Consider the following 9449-nt stretch of genomic DNA (forward strand, 5'->3'; position numbering starts at 1 on the left):
ATGATTTCATCCTTAAGACTCTTACCATGATCGAGAACAACAACAACTTCATCCGCCGGTTCCTCCATATTGAGGAAAGTTTCAGGAGCTACCTTGCGGATGCTCGATCCGCACTGAAGCACGCCAAAGAAGATGGCTTGACGGAGCAACAGCAGTTGCAGCTATATGACGATATAGCAACTGCTGAACGGAACCTCCAAATAGCCAAGGAGGAGAGGACGGATACGATAGAGCAGAATAAGATCCTCTATGAAAATATAAGAATTAAATTTTTATATATGTAATTTTTTTTTTAAATTTATGTATTTATAAATATATATATATATTAATTATGTTTATCTTGCTTCTTCATCTTGCTTCTTCATTGTTTTACTAACTAACTAGATTCAAATAACATAATGGTCGATAAAAACACATACATGCAAAAGAAATAAATAGAAAAAGAAAATAATGACGATGAAACTAACAGTGACGGCGAGATTTACTTGATAAATACATAACGTAATAGACGATGAAATCAACAGTGACGGCGAGAAGATAAAGCGACGATGAGAAAGTGAGAAAGAGAGAAATAGAGAAAGAGAGAAAGAGAGTGTGTGTTTTGTGTTTGTTTGTCTGCTGTGTTTTGTGTTTGTGTATTAAGGGTTGTGTTTTGTGGTCAGCAGACAGACTTGTTTGTGTGGTTTATAGTATGGAAGGTATTGACAACGGTTATTAAACAACAACCGTTGTGAAATATGTTTTAACAACGGTTGTAAAAAACACCCGTTGTTAAATAAGTTTTAACAACGGGTTTCAAAAATAACCGTTGTGATTACTTTTCACTAACTTTGCGCCAATTTTGCGCCAAATTATTAACAACGGTTGTGCATGTGTGACCCGTTGTTAAAACTAATAACAACGGTTTTATAACCATACCCGTTGTAATTTATTTTAGTAAAATTCGCGCCACACATTCTACAACGTCTATTGTGATTTTCGTGAATAATCGTTGTTAAAGGGCCGTTGTGGTTGCCTGTATTTGTAGTAGTGTAGGGTTTGATTAGGCGGACCGCTTCCACGGATCCCCCTAATCAAACCCTAAACCCTTTCCCTTACTTCTCAATCGAAGGCGGCAAGACAAAAAGACACCCTAGAGGGGCCAAGTGAACCCTTTTTTGGGGGACCGGTTATCCTAAAACGAGACGGGAAAGGGTTAAGAGTTTGATTAGGCGGACCACTACCGCGGATCCCCCTAATCAAACCCTAAACCCTTTCCCTTGCTTCTCATTCGAAGGCGGCAAGACAAAAAGACACTCTAGAGGGGCCGAGTGAACCCTTTTTTGAGGGGCCGGGTATCCTAAAACGGGACAGGAAATGGTTTAGGGTTTGATTAGGCGGGCCGCTACCGCGGATCCCCCTAATCAAACCCTTTACCTTGCTGCTCATTTGAAGGCGGCAAGACAAAAAGACACCCTAGAGGGGCCGAGTGAACCATATTTTGAGGGGCCGGGTATCCTAAAACGGGACAGAAAATGGTTTAGGGATTGATTAGGCGGGCCGCTACCACGGATCCCCCTAATCAAACCCTAAACCCTTTACCTTACTTCTCAAACGAAGGCGGCAAGACAAAAAGACACCCTAGAGGGGCCGAGTGAACCCTTTTTTGGGGGACCGGGTATCCTAAAACGCGACGGGAAAGGGTTTAGGGTTTGATTAGGCGGACCGCTACCACGGATCCCCCTAATAAAACCCTAAACCCTTTCCCTTGCTTCTCATTTGAAGGCGGCAAGACAAAAAGACACCCTAGAGGGGCCGAGTGAACCCTTTTTTGGGGGCCGGGTATCCTAAAACGGGATGGGAAAGGGTTTAAGGTTTGATTAGGCGGACCTCTACCGCGGATCCCCCTAATCAAACCCTAAACCCTTTCCCTTGCTTCTCATTTGAAGGCGGCAAGACAAAAAGACACCCCAGAGGGGCCGAGTGAACCCTTTTTTGGGGGGTCGGGTAATCTAAAACGGGATGGGAAAGGGTTTAGGGATTGATTAGACGGACCGCTACCACGGATCCACCTAATCAAACCCTAAACCCTTTCCCTTACTTCTCAATCGAAGGCGGCAAGACAAAAAGACACCCTAGAGGGGCCGAGTGAACCCTTTTTTGGGGGACCGGGTATCCTAAAACGAGACGGGAGAGGGTTTAGGGTTTGATTAGGCGGACCGCTACCGCGGATCCCTTAATCAAACCCTAAACCCTTTCCCTTGCTTCTCATTCAAAGGCGGCAAGACAAAAAGACACACTAGAGGGGCCGAGTGAACCCTTTTTTTGGGGGCCGGGTATCCTAAAACGGGACGGGAAAGGGTTTAGGGTTTGATTCGGCGGACCGCTACCGCGGATCCCCCTAATAAAACCCTAAACCCTTTCCCTTAATTCTCAATCGAATGCGGCAAGACAAAAAGACACCCTAGAGGGGCCGAGTGAACCCTTTTTTGGGGGACCGGTTATCCTAAAACGAGACGGGAAAGGGTTAGGGTTTGATTAAGCGGACCACTACCGCGGATCCCCCTAATAAAACCCTAAACCCTTTCTTTTGCTTCTCATTCGAAGGCGGCAAGACAAAAAGACACCCTAGAGGGGCCGAGTGAACCCTTTTTTTGGGGGCCGGGTATCCTAAAACGAGACGGGAAAGGGTTAGGGTTTGATTAGGCGGACCGCTACTACGGATCCCCCTAATCAAACCCTAATCCCTTTACCTTACTTCTCAATCGAAGGCGGCAAGACAAAAAGACACCCTAGAGGGGCCGAGTGAACCCTTTTTTCGGGGACCGGGTATTTTAAAACGAGACGGGAAAGGGTTTAGGGTTTGATTAGGTGGACCGCTACCGCGGATCCCCCTAATAAAACCCTAAACCCTTTCCCTTGCTTCTCATTTGAAGGCGGCAAGACAAAAAGACACCCTAGAGGGGCCGAGTGAACCCTTTTTTGGGGTACCGGGTATCCGAAAACGAGACGGGAAAGTGTTTAGGGTTTGATTAGGCGGACCGCTACCGCAGACCCCCCTAATCAAACCCTAAACCCTTTCCCTTGCTTCTCATTTGAAGGCGGCAAGACAAAAAGACACCCTAGAGGGGCCGAGTGAACCCTTTTTTGGGGGGTCGGGTATCCTAAAACGAGACGAGAAAGGGTTTAGGGTTTGATTGGGCGGACCGCTACCGCATATCCTTCTAATAAAACCATAAACCCTTTCCCTTACTTCTCAATCGAAGGCGGCAAGACAAAAAGACATCCTCCAGGGGCCGAGTGAACCCTTTTTTGGGGGACCGGGTATCCTAAACCGAGACGGGAAAGGGTTTAGGGTTTGATTAGGCGGACCGCTACCGCGGATCCCTTAATCAAACCCTAAACCCTTTCCCTTGCTTCTCATTCAAAGGCGGCAAGACAAAAAGACACCCTAGTGGGGCCGAGTGAACCATTTTTTTGGGGGGCGGGTATCCTAAAACGGGACGGGAAATGGTTTAGGGTTTGATTCGGCGGACCGCTACCGCGGATCCCCCTAATCAAACCCTAAACCCTTTCCCTTAATTCTCAATCGAATGCGGCAAGACAGAAAGACACCCTAGAGTGGCCGAGTGAACCCTTTTTTGGGGGATCAGGTATCCTAAAACGGGATGGGTAAGGGTTTAGGGTTTGATTAGGCGAACTGCTACCACGGATTCCTTAATCAAACCCTAAACCCTTTCCCTTACTTCTCATTCGAAGGCGGAAAGACAAAAAGATACCCTAGAGGGGCCGAGTGAACCCTTTTTTTGGGGGGCGGGTATCCTAAAACGGGACGGGAAAGGGTTTAGGGTTTGATTCGGCGGACCGCTACTGTGGATCCCCCCAATCAAACCCTAAACCCTTTTCCTTGCTTCTCATTTGAAAGCGGCAAGACAAAAAGACACCCTAGAGGGGCCGAGTGAACCTTTTTTTGGGGAGTCGGGTATTCTAAAACGGGACGGGAAAGGGTTTAGCACTACTACAGATACAGGCTATAACAACGGTCAAAAACCGTTGTTATATAAAAAAGCGGACGTTGTTAAAGCGTCTGTTGTAAAAGTTTATAACAACGGTTGGTTTTCTTAAGCAACCCGTTGTTAAAACTATTAACAATGGTTCTAAGTATAAAAACCCGTTGTGGAAAATGTGACTCAATTTTAGGGGGAAAGTTATAACAACGGGTTTTAATATACAAAACCGTTGTTATAACTAAAGACAACGGGTTGTTTGTAAATAACCGTTGTTGTTTAATTTGTTCTTAAAAAAAACAAAAATTAAATTAAATATTACTAGATGCATGCATAATTACGGCCCGTTAGAATTCCGATGCATGCATTATTACTGACATCACTGTACATATGAACGGATAATATGGAATGAGAAGGGTTAGTAATAAGATTTGAAGGAGCATTATTGAGAGATATGATGATGATTATGGCACAACTTCCTAACATATATATTAATTAAAAAGCAACTTAACCCACACATTGCTTAGTATAAATACATTGCATTATCTCAACTAACATTTCCATTATCTCAATATATTCATCTCCAAACCCTAACTGCTAAAACAAACTCTACTTAATCTTTCAAAACAAACTCCAAAAACTCCAACAAAATGAATGATTTCATCCTTAAGACTCTTACCATGATCGAGAACAACAACAACTTCATCCGCCGGTTCCTCCATATTGAGGAAAGTTTCAGGAGCTACCTTGCGGATGCTCGATCCGCACCGAAGCACGCCAAAGAAGATGGCTTGACGGAGCAGCAGCAGTTGCAGCTATATGACGATATAGCAACTGCTGAACGGAACCTCCAAATAGCCAAGGAGAAGAGGACGGATACGATAGAGCAGAATAAGATCCTCTATGAAAATATAAGAATTGCATTTTTATATATGTAATTTTTTTTTTAAATTTATGTATTTATAAATATATATATATATATATATATATATATATATTAATTATGTTTATCTTGCTTCTTCATCTTGCTTCTTCATATTTTTACTAACTAACTAGATTCAAATAACATAATGGTCGATAAAAACACATACATGCAAAAGAAATAAATAGAAAAAGAAAATAATGACGATGAAACTAACAGTGACGGCGAGATTTACCTGATAAATACATAACGTAATAGACGATGAAATCAACAGTGACGGCGAGAAGATAAAGCGACGATGAGAAAGTGAGAAAGAGAGAAAGAGAGAAAGAGAGAAAGAGAGTGTGTGTTTTGTGTTTGTTTGTCTGCTGTGTTTGTGTTTGTGTATTAAGGGTTGTGTTTTGTGGCTGCAGCAGACTTCTGTTTGTGTGGTTTATAGTATGGAAGGTATTGACAACGGTTATTAAACAACAACCGTTGTGAAATATGTTTTAACAACGGTTGTAAAAAACACCCGTTGTTAAATAAGTTTTAACAACGGGTTTCAAAAATAACCGTTGTGATTACTTTTCACTAACTTTGCGCCAATTTTGCGCCAAATTATTAACAACGGTTGTGCATGTGTGACCCGTTGTTGAAACTAATAACAACGGTTTTATAACCATACCCGTTGTAATTTATTTTAGTAAAATTCGCGCCACACATTCTACAACGTCTATTGTGATTTTCGTGAATAATCGTTGTTAAAGGGCCGTTGTGGTTGCCTGTATTTGTAGTAGTGTAGGGTTTGATTAGGCGGACCGCTACCGCGGATCCCCCTAATCAAACCCTAAACCCTTTCCCTTACTTCTCAATCGAAGGCGGCAAGACAAAAAGACACCCTAGAGGGGCCAAGTGAACCCTTTTTTGGGGGACCGGTTATCCTAAAACGAGACGGGAGAGGGTTAAGGGTTTGATTAGGCGGACCACTACCGCGGATCCCCCTAATCAAACCCTAAACCCTTTCCCTTGGTTCTCATTCGAAGGCGGCAAGACAAAAAGACACTCTAGAGGGGCCGAGTGAACCCTTTTTTGAGGGGCCGGGTATCCTAAAACGGGAAAGGAAATGGTTTAGGGTTTGATTAGGCGGGCCGCTACCGCGGATCCCCCTAATCAAACCCTTTACCTTGCTGCTCATTTGAAGGCGGCAAGACAAAAAGACACCCTAGAGGGGCCGAGTGAACCCTATTTTGAGGGGCCGGGTATCCTAAAACGGGACAGGAAATGGTTTAGGGTTTGATTAGGCGGGCCGCTACCACGGATCCCCCTAAGCAAATCCTAAACCCTTTACCTTACTTCTCAATCGAAGGCGGCAAGACAAAAAGACACCCTAGAGGGGCCGAGTGAACCCTTTGTTGGGGGACCGGGTATCCTAAAACGCGACGGGAAAGGGTTTAGGGTTTGATTAGGCGGACCGCTACCACGGATCCCCCTAATAAAACCCTAAACCCTTTCCCTTGTTTCTCATTTGAAGGCGGCAAGACAAAAAGACACCCTAGAGGGGCCGAGTGAACCCTTTTTTGGGGGCCGGGTATCCTAAAACGGGATGGGAAAGGGTTTAAGGTTTGATTAGGCGGACCGCTACCGCGGATCCCTTAATCAAACCCTAAACCCTTTCCCTTGCTTCTCATTCGAAGGCGGCAGGACAAAAAGACACCCTAGAGGGGCCGAGTGAACCCTTTTTTTGGGGGCCGGGTATCCTAAAACGGGACGGGAAAGGGTTTAGGGTTTGATTAGGCGGACCTCTACCGCGGATCCCCCTAATCAAACCCTAAACCCTTTCCCTTGCTTCTCATTTGAAGGCGGCAAGACAAAAAGACACCCCAGAGGGGCCGAGTGAACCCTTTTTTAGGGGGTCGGGTATTCTAAAACGGGATGGGAAAGGGTTTAGGGATTGATTAGACGGACCGCTACCGCGGATCCACCTAATCAAACCGTAAACCCTTTCCCTTACTTCTCAATCGAAAGCGGCAAGACAAAAAGACACCCTAGAGGGGCCGAGTGAACCCTTTTTTGGGGGACCGGGTATCCTAAAACGAGACGGGAGAGGGTTTAGGGTTTGATTAGGCGGACCGCTACCGCGGATCCCTTAATCAAACCCTAAACCCTTTCCCTTGCTTCTCATTCAAAGGCGGCATGACAAAAAGACACACTAGAGGGGCCGAGTGAACCCTTTTTTTGGGGGCCGGGTATCCTAAAACGGGACGGGAAAGGGTTTAGGGTTTGATTTGGCGGACCGCTACCGCGGATCCCCCTAATAAAACCCTAAACCCTTTCCCTTAATTCTCAATCGAATGCGGCAAGACAAAAAGACACCCTAGAGGGGCCGAGTGAACCCTTTTTTGGGGGCAGGGTATCCTAAAAGGGGATGGGAAAAGGTTTAAGGTTTGATTAGGCGGACCGCTACCGCGAATCCCTTAATAAAACCCTAAACCCTTTCCCTTGCTTCTCATTCGAAGGCGGCAGGACAAAAAGATACCCTAGAGGGGCCGAGTGAACCCTTTTTTTGGGGGCCGGGTATCCTAAAACGGGACGGGAAAGGGTTTAGGGTTTGATTAGGCGGACCTCTACCGCGGATCCCCCTAATCAAACCCTAAACCCTTTCCCTTGCTTCTCATTCGAAGGCGGCAAGACAAAAAGACACCCCAGAGGGGCCGAGTGAACCCTTTTTTGGGGGGTCGGGTATTCTAAAACGGGATGGGAAAGGGTTTAGGGATTGATTAGACGGACCGCTACCGCGGATCCACCTAATCAAACCCTAAACCCTTTCCCTTACTTCTCAATCGAAGGCGGCAAGACAAAAAGACACCCTAGAGGGGCCGAGTGAACCCTTTTTTGGGGGACCGGGTATCCTAAAACGAGACGGGAGAGGGTTTAGGGTTTGATTAGGCGGACCGCTACCGCGGATCCCTTAATCAAACCCTAAACCCTTTCCCTTGCTTCTCATTCAAAGGCGGCAAGACAAAAAGACACACTAGAGGGGCCGAGTGAACCCTTTTTTTGGGGGCCGGGTATCCTAAAACGGGACGGGAAAGGGTTTAGGGTTTTATTCGGCGGACCGCTACCGCGGATCCCCCTAATAAAACCCTAAACCCTTTCCCTTAATTCTCAATCGAATGCGGCAAGACAAAAAGACACCCTAGAGGGGCCGAGTGAACCCTTTTTTGGGGGACCGGTTATCCTAAAACGAGACGGGAAAGGGTTAGGGTTTGATTAGGCGGACCACTACCGCGGATCCCCCTAATAAAACCATAAACCCTTTCCTTTGCTTCTCATTTGAAGGCGGCAAGACAAAAAGACACCCTAGAGGGGCCGAGTGAACCCTTTTTTGGGGGCCGGGTATCCTAAAACGGGATGGGAAAGGGTTTAGGGTTTGATTAGGCGGACCGCTACTACGGATCCCCCTAATCAAACCCTAAACCCTTTACCTTACTTCTCAATCGAAGGCGGCAAGACGAAAAGACACCCTAGAGGGGCCGAGTGAACCCTTTTTTCGGGGACCGGGTATTTTAAAACGAGACGGGAAAGGGTTTAGGGTTTGATTAGGCAGACCGCTACCGCGGATCCCCCTAATAAAACCCTAAACCCTTTCCCTTGCTTCTCATTTGAAGGCGGCAAGACAAAAAGACACCCTAGAGGGGCCGAGTGAACCCTTTTTTGGGGGACCGGGTATCCGAAAACGAGACGGGAAAGTGTTTAGGGTTTGATTAGGCGGACCGCTACCGCAGACCCCCCTAATCAAACCCTAAACCCTTTCCCTTGCTTCTCATTTGAAGGCGGCAAGACAAAAAGACACCCTAGAGTGGCCGAGTGAACCCTTTTTTGGGGGGTCGGGTATCCTAAAACGAGACGAGAAAGGGTTTAGGGTTTGATTGGGCGGACCGCTACCGCAGATCCTTCTAATAAAACCATAAACCCTTTCCCTTACATCTCAATCGAAGGCGGCAAGACAAAAAGACATCCTAGAGGGGCCGAGTGAACCCTTTTTTGGGGGACCGGGTATCCTAAACCGAGACGGGAAAGGGTTTAGGGTTTGATTAGGCGGACCGCTACCGCGGATCCCCCTTATCAAACCCTAAACCCTTTCCCTTGCATCTCATTCGAAGGCGGCAAGACAAAAAGACACCCTAGAGGGGCCGAGTGAACCCTTTTTTGGGGGGCCGGGTATCCTAAAACGGGACAGGAAAGGGTTTAGGGTTCGATTAGGCGGGCCGCTACCACGGATAGCCCTAATCAAACCCTAAACCCTTTACCTTACTTCTCAATCGAAGGCGACAAGACAGAAAGACTCTCTAGAGGGGCCGAGTGAACCCTTTTTTGGGGGACCGGGTATCCTAAAACGAGACGGGAAAGGGTTTAGGGTTTTATTAGGCGGACCTCTACCACGGATCCCCCTAATAAAACCCTAAACCCTTTCCCTTGCTTCTCATTTGAAGGCGGCAAGACAAAAAGACACCCTAGAGGGGCCGAGTGAACCCTTTTTTGGGGGGGTCGGGTATCCT

This window comes from Silene latifolia, chromosome 11, assembly GCF_048544455.1.
Source record: "Silene latifolia isolate original U9 population chromosome 11, ASM4854445v1, whole genome shotgun sequence".
In the NCBI taxonomy this organism is placed as follows: Eukaryota; Viridiplantae; Streptophyta; class Magnoliopsida; order Caryophyllales; family Caryophyllaceae; genus Silene; species Silene latifolia.